Source organism: Hibiscus syriacus, unplaced genomic scaffold (genome assembly GCF_006381635.1).
Source record: "Hibiscus syriacus cultivar Baekdansim isolate YM2019G1 unplaced genomic scaffold, ASM638163v2 tig00110485_pilon, whole genome shotgun sequence".
Classification (NCBI taxonomy): Eukaryota; Viridiplantae; Streptophyta; class Magnoliopsida; order Malvales; family Malvaceae; genus Hibiscus; species Hibiscus syriacus.
This window is the reverse complement of record NW_024062760.1, coordinates 520,500-533,160: the sequence shown is the minus strand read 5'-3', so window position 1 is coordinate 533,160 and position 12,661 is coordinate 520,500.

The following is a 12,661-nucleotide window of genomic DNA, read 5'->3' as shown; positions in this document are numbered from 1 at the left end:
GGATTTTTTAAGGAAGGATAGTAACTAACCATGAGAAAATGTAGTAGCATATTTGTTTTTTTAATATCAAAGTAAAATACATATGAGAGAAATTAAATAAAAATATTTCAGTACACCATATTTTCAAATATTTCAATTGAAAAAATAAATAATTTTTCACACCATAACCGATATATATATAAATTTAACATGCTCGTGGCACCTGAACTGAACCGAGTCATGCATACGATTATTATTCTCTTATTTGGTTCCTTTGGAGTAACAGAGTAAGATATTGATTTTTAAAATGATAATTTTTCAATTGCGTGATATATTTTTATAAAAATATTATTTTGATTAATCTAATTATTTGAATTTAAAACTTTTAAAAGAAATAATATCTCTTCTAACCATATTTGAGATCACTTAATAGGTTATTCTCGTAAAATTATTATAAGTATAAACGAGGTGTTTTATCATATAAACTATAGTTATTATATTTTTTGCGCGTAGTTGAACATGTCGTTTTTATTTAAAAAAAACCTTTCAAAAATTCATTTATCAGACAAATAACTCCAAACAACATGTTGGGAATCATGGTATTTCCCGCTTCGTGAAGTTAAGATAGACACTTAGAGATTAAGGATAGTAAAGAGCACACAAGAGTATAATTTTTCAATTTGGAGATTCTTCCACTATACAAAAGAATAGTAGGATTACAAGGATGTGTTCAACAAATTTAACTCACTTGGTGGCTCACTCAAGCTTGAGGATAAAGACTTCCCAAGCTATCTATCTTCTCTCTCAAAGAGGCTCTCTAACTCTCTAGTTTCTCAAGCTTGAATTTCTTGGATTTTGGATGGTTAGGAATGAAGTCTCTCACCCTTATTTATACTACTCCACCTCCATAATGAATGGTGGAGATTACTTACATCAAAGGGTGGGGATTAATTATCTAGAATGCTCCATACACTCTAAGAAACTCTACACTATTCCACTCCCTTCCATATTATTCCATACTCTTCCATAAGGTTCCACACATCTCCAGAATAATCCAAAGGATTCACACTCTTCCACAAGATTTTATACATCTCTAGAATATTCCAGAGGATTCCACACTCTTCCAAAAGCTTCTAGAGAGTTCTACACTTCTCTAGAGTTCTCCGGAATGTTCTAGAAAATTCTACACTTCTCCAGAAAGCTCTATAATTTTCTAGAACCTCTCTAATTAAGGAGAGATCCAACAAATCTCCCTCTCTTGACTTAATTGGGAGGTAGTAGCAAGCCGACACCTTGACAACAATCTTCAAACTCTTTGTCGGTATTACCTTGGTCATCATGTTTGACCAGTTCTTATTTGTGTGAACCTTATCAAGATGTATTTGCTTTTCTTCGAGAACTTCTTAGATCCAATGATATCTAGTGTCTATGTGCTTTGTGCGGGAATGAAATGTTGAATTCTTAGCAAGATAAATTGCACTTTGATTATCGCACTTTAAGACATACCTTTCTTGATCTATTCCAGTTCCAACAACAAATTCTTTATCCACAACATCTCCTTGCAAGCTTCAGTAGATGCGATGTACTCTGCCTCAGTAGTGGACAATGCAACACACTTTTGAAACTTTGATTGCCACGAGACAGCTCCCCCTGCAAAAGTAGTTAGGTATCCCGATGTTGATTTTCTTGAATCAATATCACCAGCCAAGTTTGTATCTGTGTATCCTTTCAACACATGTTTTCCTTTCCAAAGTATAAACACCTTTTGGAAGTTCCTCGTAGATATCGGAGGATCCATTTTTCTGCAACCCGATGTTCATTCCCTGGGTTGGCCAAGAAACGACTCGTGACTCCAACTGCATAGGCGATATCTGGTCTTGTGCATATCATTGCAAACATGAGATTGCCTACTACAAATGAGTATAAAATTTTCTTCATTTACTCCATTTCGTTCTCACTAGTGGAACTCTTCTTTAAACTCAGCTTGAAGTGTCCAACATGTGGTGTGTTAACCGTATTTGATTTGTGCATGTTGAATCTTACCAACACATTCTTAATGTATCTCTCTTGGGATAACCATAACAATCTCTTTGATCTATCACGAGTTATTCCCATCCCAAGGATTTGTTTAGCCGGTCATAAATTTTCATGCGATATTGTCCAATAATTAACATATCGTCAATATATAGCAGGAGTATGAGAAAGTCACCACTTGCATACCTTTTCGTGAAGACACAAAGATCGCTTTTCGTCCTTTTAAAATCATGTTCTACCATGAAAGAGTCAAACTTTTTGTACCATTCCCTCAGGCTGTTCCATGTAAATTTCTTCCTCTAGATCTCCATGTAGGAACGCCGTCTTGACATCAAGTTGTTCAATCTCTAAATCTTGCACGACTGCTAAGCCAAGGACCATTCGGATGGATGACATCTTTACCACGAGAGAGAATATTTCTTCAAAGTCTATATATTTTTCTTGTCCAAATCCTTTGACGACCAACCAAGCTTTATAGTGAGGCTTTGAGCTGCTATCTTTGGTCTTGATCTGATACACCCACTTATTCTTCAAGGTTCTTCTCCCTTTTGGTAGCTCCACAAGTTCATAAGTATGATTCTCATGCAAGGATTGCATCTCTTCTTGTATGGCTCTTCTCCATTCTTCTTTATGACTATCACTCATTGCTTCTTATAACTTTGAGGCTCCCCCTCATCAGTGAGTATAATGTACTCATTTGTATTATACCAAGTGGATGGTCTTCTATCTCTCAAGGATCATCTCGGCTCTGGTGCTGTTGGAGAGCTAGATTGAGGCTCTTTCTGAGCTGGTTCATCGTGAGTCTCCAGGTTGCTTTGCTCTAACATAGGTTCATGATCTTTAACATCATTATTTTCTTGTGTATTATTATCTTCAAGTAGAACTGGAGTAGGTTCAGTGTTCTTACTGCTTCTCAATCTTGTCCTCTCTGAATTTTTGATATCTTTAATTATTTGGTCTTCGAAGAAATCAACGTCTCTACTGCGGACAACATTCTTATTGACTGGATCCCAAAGCCGATAACTGAATTTATCCTTAGGTGAACGAAGGTAAATACATTCCTTTATCTTTGTGTCAAGATTGACTCTCTCATATTTGGGTATGTGAACAAATACACTGCACCCGAATACCTTGAGATGATTGTATGAAGTCCTTTTGCCCGTCTAGACTTCTTCTGGGATGCCCCTGTTCAAGGGAACTGATGGTGTAAGGTTAACAATATCAACTACTGTCATTATAGCTTCTCCCCAAAATGATTTGGGTAACTTAGCATGAGAGAGCAAACATCAAACTCTTTCTTTAATAGTTCTATTTATTCTCTCAGTTAGTCCATTCAATTGTGGTATCTTGGGTGGACTCCTCTCTAGTCTAATGTCATATTTCTTGTAATATGCTTCAAAAGGACCTATATACTCACCTCCATTGTCAGATCTTACACACTTGATCTTCCGTCCAGTCTCACGCTCCACTAGGGCATGGAATTCTTTGAATGCATCAAGAACTTGATCCTTTGATTTTAAAAAGTTCACCCACGCCTTCCTTGAATGGTCATCAACGAAGGTGACAAAATACAATGCACTACCTATTGATCTCTCGGACATCGAACGCACGTCGGTGTGTACAAGGTCTAGGATGTTTTTTCTCCTTGTGGGCAAAGAAGATCTTTGGAAAACAACTCTGTGTTGTTTTCCAATTAAACAGTGAGCACAAGGATCAAGTGGTTTACCTTTCACGTCAGGTAGGAGTTGTTTCTGAGCAAGCATGTGAAACCCCTTCTCACTGATGTGCCCAAGTCGTTTATGCCATATCTCCATATCTTCAGTGGTGATGTTTACATCTCCTTTGCAGAGCTTAGCTTGCATCACGTACAATGACCCTTCTTTCTTTTCTCTAGCCATTATTAGGCTTCATTTGGCGATCTTCCATTTTCCTTCACCAAAGTAATTTATCATACCAGCATCATCTAGCTTCCCAGCAGAGATAAGATTGAGGCGCATGGCCGAAACATGCCTCACATCTTTTAAGATAAGCTTGCATATGGTGCTTTTCTTAGGGATGATGTCTCATATCCTGACGATCTTGCTCTTATCTTGATTTCCCATTTGCACCGTACCAAAATCACCGCTTCGGTAGGATGAGAAGAAACTTTCATGTGGAGTAACATGGAAGGAAACACCAGAATCGACAATCCAATAGCTATCATCATAAGCAATGTTTAGGATATTACCTTCATCAACGAGATATAACATATCTTCTTTTGATACTACAACAGTAGTACGATTCTCTTATTGCTTCTTCGTTGGGCTGAGTTGGTCAGGCTTAACATTATCGTCCTTTTGGTCTCTCTTGAAGGATTGACATTCCATTTTCTTGTGCCCCATCCTTCCACAGTAGTAACATGTAATCTTCGAGTGTGACTTGATATACCTCTAGATTGATGTGGATCTCGACTTTTACTGCATCCATGAGCTTCATTTCTACCCCGATTCTCAATAATATTAGCTTCAGGATGAATAGACTCATATCGTTCCATTATCATTGCTTCTTCATCGAGGAGGCTATCACTAACGGTATACATTGTGAGCTTTCCTTCCGGATCTGAATTACTAAGCGTAACAACGAGTGTATCCCAACTTTCCGGCAATGAACTAAGGAGTATAAGGGTTTGCAACTCATCATCAATTTTTATCTCATTTTTGTTAATTAATTTACGATCCCTTTAAAATTATTTAAGTGATCAATCATACTTTGACCACCCTTATACTTTAATTTCACCAACAGTCAAACTAAATTAGCTTTGTTACGAGGAGTTTTCTTTTGAATCGTGGACTCAAGCTTTGTCCACAATTCATAAGCATTTTTATAAGTAGAAACATGCTCAAATAGGGTTTTATCAATGTACTTATGGATCATAACAACGACCTTTCGATTTAGTAGCTCCCGTTGAGGATCACTCTTGTATTCTACTTTGTCTTTGAAGATGATGGGCTCATGCAAATCCTTGCAGTATATGTGGTTCTCCATCACTAGCTTCTAATATGAGTAGGTATTGGCTGTGAGCTTGAACATGTCTCCATCATGAGCAATATTATCCTCCATCTTGAACTATACGTGCTAATTACGACTACGGATGAACCTGACTCTAATACCACTGTTGGGAATCAAGGTCTTTCCCGCTTCGTGAAGTTAAGATAGACACTTAGAGATTAAGGATAGTAAAGAGAGCACAAGAGTATAATTCTCCAATTTGGAGATTCTTCCACTATACAAAAAAAATAGTAGGATTGCAATGATGTGTTCAACAAATTTGACTCACTTGGTGGCTCACTCAAGCTTGAGGATAAAGACTTCCCAAGCTATCTCTCTTCTCTCTCAAAGAGGCTCTCTAACTCTCTAGTTTCTCTAGTTTCTCAATCTTGGATTTCTTGGATTTTGGATTGTTAGGAATGAAGTCTCTCACCCCTATTTATACTACTCCACCTCTACAATGAACGATGGAGATTACTTACATCTAAGGGTGAAGATTAATTATCTAGACTGCTCCACACACTCTAAGAAACTCCACACTCTTCCACTCCCTTCTATATTATTCCATAAGGTTCCACACATCTCCAGAATATTCCAAAAGATTCCACACTCTTCCACAAGCTTCTATACATCTCCAGAATATTCCAGAGGATTCCACACTCTTCCACAAGCTTCTAGAGTGTTTTACACTTCTCTAGAGTTCTCTGAAATGTTCTAGAAAATTCTACATTTCTCCAGAAAACTCTAGAATTTTCTAGAACCTCTCCAATTAAGGAGAGATCCAACACAACATTACTTGGAAAAATACCCCAAAGTGTACATGTAGATGTACCTCATGTCCTACGAAACACGTGCAAAGACCTTGCATTCTATAGGATGCGGGACTCCTCCAACGTGGAAACATTTTTCAGATAATATAATGTAATATTAGGTTAAATGACCTCACGTTATACAAAATACGAGGTCCACGAGAAATTAAACTGTTACACCAATTATATCATTCTTAAAAATTTAAAAATAGATTCCAAGACTTTCTGTCCTATAAAACGGGAGATTAGTCTGAAAAGTTAATTTACGCTTCTTTTCAACGGACCTCATGCCTTGCATCACGTGAGGTCCCATTAAATCTCACTTCGTAAGTGGTGCAAGGACATCTATAAATTGGTTGCCCCATCAACCCAAAATCCTTACACTGAATTCTCTTTGTTTCTTTCTTTAAGCATTTTATTTATCAGTTTAAAAATCTGATTATTTGGTTTTATGGAAGGATTACAGAGGCTTGATCAAAAGCATATGTTTGATTATTGGCAGATAAATTCAGACATAATTTATTTATTTATTTTTTATTTTTTATTTTAAGGGGTATGAACATTGGTTTACGTGTTACATCAACCATTTCATATCACCTCATGATGATATTTTTTTGTATTTCCAGAAAATCAATTTTAGTTACTTTAGCATTATAATTGGTGGTACCAAGTAGCATCCTCCATTGATAAAAGTATTGCTAGAAAGATAGAGGCTGAAGATGCACACATTTCATTTTCCTTATGGGGAGGTGACTGTTACACTTAAAGATATTGTATTCCATCTTGGGTTGTTTGTTGACTGAACGACTATTAACAATATTGTCGATTGCTACTGGTACGACTTGTGTGAAAAACTGCTCAAAATTTATCTGAACGATCATGATTTGGATGGAGGGAATATCAAGATTAAATTTTTGGACGATAATTTTACGCAACTACCCCCGAATGTTGCTATAGTAATTAAGAAGATAAATTTGAAATGTACGATTATTTATTTTGATTTTTTTTATTTTAACTTTAAACTTTTATTTTATGTTATTATAATTTTTTACGATAATTTTTAATTTATGATTATTTTTTTATTTTGCAACGATTTGCTCATGTTTATAATTTACGAGTTATTGGAGGATCTTGATGATAGAAAATCTCGAAACAAAGTGCATCTAATGTGGTTATATCATCTACACATTTTGTAGGACTCTAAAAATAAGAGTTGGGGATCAACATTGTTGGCCTTTTTGTTCCAGGAGCTTTGTAAAGCCATTGATCCAGAAAAACAAGTTATTGGAGGATGCCTTATGTTGTTGCAATTGTGAGCTTGGTTTCAAATGTCGTTTTTATGCAAGATTCCTAAAGAACCGACCCCATTTCAATTTCCACTACTTCAGAGGTAATTAAAAATAAACTAGGTTTATATATTTAGTTTATTATACTTTTTAGGGTTTTACAAATAATTATATTTTGTTATATAAATTATAAGTGGACTAGTACACTAATTCACACATACTGAAAACTCTGTGTGATTATAGATTGTTGATCAATAAGATGACAAATGAGGTAATAATTGTATTCGATTTTACTTTTTAATTCAAAAATTATATTTTTAATTCAAGTTTATCTAACTTAGTTTAAAAAAATTGTAGTTCATGTGAACCTCGTACAATGATAATGTTATTAGATTGTGTACTCCAGCTGAAGTAGGTTTCATTTAGGGCGATTGGATTTTGATGGTCCCGTTGATACTCTGTGAGATAATCGAGTGACATCCTACAGATCGCGTGCTGCGACAATTTAACTGTGTCCAAATAATTCTGCTACCACCATCAAACTTCGACGAATTGTATCACATAACGTGATAGGAAAAAGAAAGATGTTAATTAGGAGATTCATCATTCGACATGGGTGATGTAGTGGGTGACAAGAGTGGATAGGCGACCCGTTTATCAAGCCATCTTCGACTATAATATTTCATATGATTACATTCTATTGAATGAAAAAAATGGAAAGCTACATATACTGACCGAAGATGAGTGAGCATGAGAAATTAACGTGCCTCCCCCAAATTGCCCGTCGATGCAACATCCACTGATGTAACGTGGTGCTAGAGGTAGAGGGGAATAAAGTCAGACAAGAAGAAAACATGCTCTAAGCTTGCCATTGGGAACGACATCAATGCCTGCACAGTCATTAGTAGAGCATCAGACACTGTAGCAACCACCTGCATTCACCCATTCGACTCAGTCAACATTTCAACATATGTCATCTCCGACATAAGATTTTTTTTTTTTAATTTCAGCACCGAAGTGTTTCGTCCCTATACATCGATTGTCCCTTCGTATTATCTCTTTGTCCCAATGCAACCATGTTATTCGTCATTTTCGTATTCATATGTTCCACCACCAGTATTTTAATTTCCACCATTCGTAATAGATTTCGCATCCAGTAGTGTTGAGCAGACGCCACCCTAGAGCATATTATACACCGATCTTAGTCTTAGTGTCAATGGTGGTATTTCACATACAGATGAAAATAACGATCACGACGAATACGATGATGATTACAGTGATGCTGATGCTGATGCTGATATAGATAGATTAATTCACATCAGTCTCGTCGTCCACTACAGTACAATACAGATGGACATATGCATCATTAGTTTTTTCTTGATTTTGAAAAAATTATATAATATTTTAAAAACTTTATTGTAATGTTTTTTTTGAGTTAATTGAACTCCAATTCCATATTTAGTTAATCAAATTTACAAAAATATATTTAGTTAATTGGACAAATAAAATACAAAAGATATAGTATTTCACTTCACTTGACATCACATCAAGAATCACTATCATAAATCCATATCAGGAAACTGTGTCAAGTGGACCCCACATTTCATATAACGTAAGATCCTTTAAATATCGCGTCTAATGGGGTACGAGGGCTTCTATAAATAAGGGCCCCATAATTTTTTTTCCTCACATTGTGTTTGAGTTATTCCAAATCATGTATATGTGGGGGGAAATTTTGTGGATCCAAACTTTATTTTTTAGTTTTCGACTCTGACTACGACTCAAACGATTGGGATTCAAGCTTGTCTTTAGATGTGGAGGAATAGGTAAATGAGACAAGTTAAGGATCATAAAAGTAAACTTGAAGAATATAATAAGAAGATGAAATTGGTGATGAAGAATAATATTAACAACAACAAGTATGAGGACTCACCAATTCGATGTATCAAACAAATTCGAGAGAGGAATAAAAAAAGTACAATTGTGTAGTTTATGATTGTAGTAAAAAAAGTAAAATAATATATGAAAAAATGTAGCTTTTTTATTTAAAATATATAATAGATTTGAATCGAATATAATTTTCAAATTTTTTAAAATTATTAATTAAGTTTTGATGTATCATCAAAATATTAATCAAACTATCCATCAATAATATGATAATTTATTTAAATATTGATTTATAGACATAATAAAAAAAGAACTATATGAAGTTATAGTTAGTTGAAATGAATAGAAGAAGAGTATTTTTGTTTCTTCGTATTCTGTAGAAATGTCTAATGTTAAGTTCAGTTCTTCAATAATTTTCTCTTTCTCTCGATGTTTGCGAGCGTACTGCAGCAAAACTGGCTCTTCGTCCTCTTGGTCTTGAGACATATGATTTGCTTCTGTGTTAGTTGATAAAGATGCTTCTTCCTCAAATTTTACAGTTAACTCGATGTTCATACCATCGACACGTTTGTAAGCCCTAAAGATCTTCCGAATGTCCTTTCCATTTGATAAGGTCAGCATTTAATGTGCTTCAGGGTAAGTCTCATCAACAAGAACTTTCTCTTACAAAAAGATCATTTGTCGTGTTGTAGATTTTTTAGCTCCGTTGAAATAAAATCATATAATTTATCTTTTTTGATATGTGTTAAAGGCAGTGTGGAAATAAATTTTGGAATGGAACACAGTTGTAGAAAAAAATCTTACCATTAAATATTTTTTTAAGAAGATATCCATCCAACATTATTATCATATCGTTTCTATAGTAAATTTAAATAACATTGCGCCTTGCAGAATGTGAGGCCCATTGACATACCAAATCAAATGTGTACGCTAGGGGTGCAAGAATCTTTGTAGTCATCGCATTTTACAGAATGCGATGTCCCTTCCATGTCAGAAATCTCAATGAAAATCGTGTTTTGCAGATCGCATGGTCGATGCCTATATAAGCATTATCTTCCAATGGCATTATTATTTAATTTCCAACACAAGTGTAATGATATTTATAAAAGGTATCATCTTCTAATGATATTCTAATGTAGAACATGATGTATCTACTTGTAAGGGGCTCATTTTCTGGTGGCATGACCTTGCACGAAACTTAGAGATCTTTATGTCAATATCGATGTTATAAGTTATACACTAGAAGTGGAAGCCTTTTATAAGGACATCACAAGGAGAATATCTCTTGCAAGGTAATGGATAAGCCTTCTTCAACACTAGTAACCTAACATTCTCAAGAAACTTATTGTTTCTAAAAAGACATCATTCTTAAACCCTAAATCAGTCATTAATCCAAACAAACAAGTCATAGAAGGGTGTTTGTTGTTGTTACAGTCATAGGCATGATTTTCGAATTTTGTTTTTATTGATACTTCTTCCATCAAACCTATTTTTCTCATGAACCTTTTTCAGCACAAGTAACCTAGCCTTCTTGAGAAAGTTAAGATTTCTAAAAGGCACCATCTTCTAGTGACACTTTATTCGTATCGCTCGTGAAACTGATATGAAAAATGGCACACCTCCATTCGAGAACCTAGGGCTTTACTCAAACCTAGAAACTTCTCATTTTAAAGGCGTTATAAAGAAAGTGAGGTCCTTTTAAACACATTTTGCATAACACAAGGTAGTGCTACATGGGTTGTGTAAGGGTTATTTTTCAATTAAAATTGTTTGGGGATTTTAAACTAATAACTCCATTGAAATTTATGTAATTTTCATTGTACTACTTTTTTAATTAACAAAATATAAATGTCCTAATCAATCATGCCCTCGTATCGATTAATTAGTTTTTTCATTGTAATACTTTTTTAATTAACAAAATATATTTGTTATTTTTCAATTTCTTTTGGTTTCAAATCATTTTGAACTCGATTTTTACACCGCTTAGAATGTCTTGTATGTGTCGATACTAGTCTCATTTGAAACATATTACCAATACTATGCCTTTAATCTTATAAATTATGTAAATTTTCATATTAACTTTCTGAAAATACTCTTCAAACATGTCTATCAAGCCATTCTAGTTTCTTCTTCATGCAAAAAACCAAGCTTTGGAACCGTTTTGAACGTGATTTTTACACTGCTTAGAATGTCTCGTATGTGATGATACTAGTCTCATTTGAACATAAGTACTAATACTAAGCCTCTAATCTTACAAATTATGAAAATTTTCACATTAACTATCCGAAAAATCCGTCGAATATGCCTATCAAACCATTTTAGCTTTTTCTTCATGCACAAAATAAGCTTTGGAACCATTTTTAACTCACTTAGAATATCTCATATGTGTCAGTATTAGCCTCAACTAAAAAGATAAATTTTAATATTATACCTCTAATCTTATAAATTACGAAAATTTTTATGTTAACTACCCGAAAATACCCCTCAAACATACCTATAAACACTTGCGATATGGGCTAGAAAAGTATATACCTCGCATTCTGTATAACTTGAGGTTTGTTAAGTACTACCCACGATAAATTGGTGCAATAGTTCAATTTCTCGTGGACCTCATATTTTGTAGAACATGAGGTCATTTAACCTAATATTAAATTGTATTATCTGAGAAGTGTTTTCATGTTGGAGAAGTCTTGCGCCCTATAGAACGTGAAATCCTTGCACGTGTTTCATAGGACGCGAGATAGTCCTATGAATGTAGTTTGAAAGTATTTTTTTCAATTAATGTTGCTTGGGATTATTTGTCTAATAAATGATTTTTTGTGATTTTTTAATAAAAATTCCGTTCAACATGTTATGTTGATAATTTATCGTGAAGACAAAGAAATAAATAAAGACATTTTGATAATTCATCTTAAATTCGACTCTAGTCGATATCAATTTTTTCCTCAAAAAGCTTGTTCGATAACTAAGCAAGAATTTGAAAGGAGAAAAAAAACTATAATCTTTCAAATACTTTTATATTTTTAAAAATCTAAAATAATCAAAATAATATTTAGGCAAAAGGTAACTTTTACTCCTGTAGTAGATATAATTTATCACTTTCGCCGTTATCGTATTTTCGCATCAATTTAATCTTTGAAGTTACTTAATTACATTATTCTATATCCTATCCCTAACTTAAAACCCTAAACCATAACCCTATAACCTATAAAATATAAATCCTAAATCTAAACCCTAACTAACTCAGGGTTTATAATTTAGGGTTTTGAGTTAGGGGTAGGGTATGAAATGATGCAATTAAACAATTTTGAGGGCTAAATTGATGCGAAAATACGATAGAGACAAAAAATAATAAATTGAGTCTACTAAATGGATAAATATGACCATTAAGTCTATTATTTAAATATTTAGTGATATAATGATTAATATTAATAAATTAATTATTGAGAAAATAATTTCAATTAAAAGAGGAATCCTCCTTGAAGTAAACAAGATTAATTAACCGAAATTGCTATGTTTCCTAGTTTGATTGAAACACTCTTCCTTAAACCTTTTCTTTTTCTTGTTTAAATTACTTACTCTTTTTTCCTATTAAAACCCTCTTTGTCCCCCGAATCCCAACCTCCAAAGAAATCATCA